General features: G+C 44.5%; 1 non-coding gene across 1 annotated transcript; it reads left to right on the top strand.

Moving 5' to 3' along the window:
* The first annotated feature begins 667 nt into the window (after window positions 1-667).
* Window positions 668-739, top strand: TRNAQ-CUG (transfer RNA glutamine (anticodon CUG)). Its single transcript has one exon. It is a non-coding gene; the product is annotated as a tRNA-Gln (tRNA).

Genomic DNA, 739 nt, shown 5'->3' on the forward strand with positions numbered 1-739 from the left:
GTGTGCACACCCTCCTGGCTGTGAGACTCAAACCCTGCCTGACTTCTGTATGTTGGTATGTTTTGTGTCTCTCGTGTTGATGTGCCTGTGGGTCCTGGGTGATTTTTGTGGATGCCTTGCCCAGTTTTCTGTGCGTGTGTGTATGATTTTTGCATGCATATTATTTTTTGCTTAGTATTCTTTTGGTGTGTGGTTTTTGTGTTTTGTTTTTTTGGTGTGGATTTGTTCTTTGTATGTTTTGAGTGGCTTTCCCTTATGTGTGTATGGCTCTGTGTGTGTGTGTGTGTGTATGTGTGGTTTTTGTTTATACCTGTATGGGCCTGTGCAGTGTGTGATTTTCTCTTTCTCTCTGTGTGTTTGTCTCTCTGTTTGTATCTTCATGTGTAAATTCACTGTAACTTTTCAAAATATCCACAGCTTTGCCAGTTTTCACCAGGAATTTTTCTCCATCAACCAATTCTCACTTGTTCCCTACCTGTTGGTGACCATTGCCCCAGAGCACTATCACTCTCAGGGTCCTGATTTCCCATTAACCCTTCCCCCTTCTCTTGGAACTGGGAACTAGCCAACCAAAAAAACCCACAAAGTTTTAGTAAAGGGCCAACAGTCCCCTTACACAAGCCAGCCCCGTGAGGGTCACTGATGGCCAGAGAAGGCAGCAGAAACTGGTCCCATGGTGTAATGGTCAGCACTCAGGATTCTGAATCCTGCAATCTGAGTTCAAATCTCAGTGGGACCT

Source organism: Natator depressus, chromosome 22 (assembly GCF_965152275.1).
Source record: "Natator depressus isolate rNatDep1 chromosome 22, rNatDep2.hap1, whole genome shotgun sequence".
Classification (NCBI taxonomy): domain Eukaryota; kingdom Metazoa; phylum Chordata; order Testudines; family Cheloniidae; genus Natator; species Natator depressus.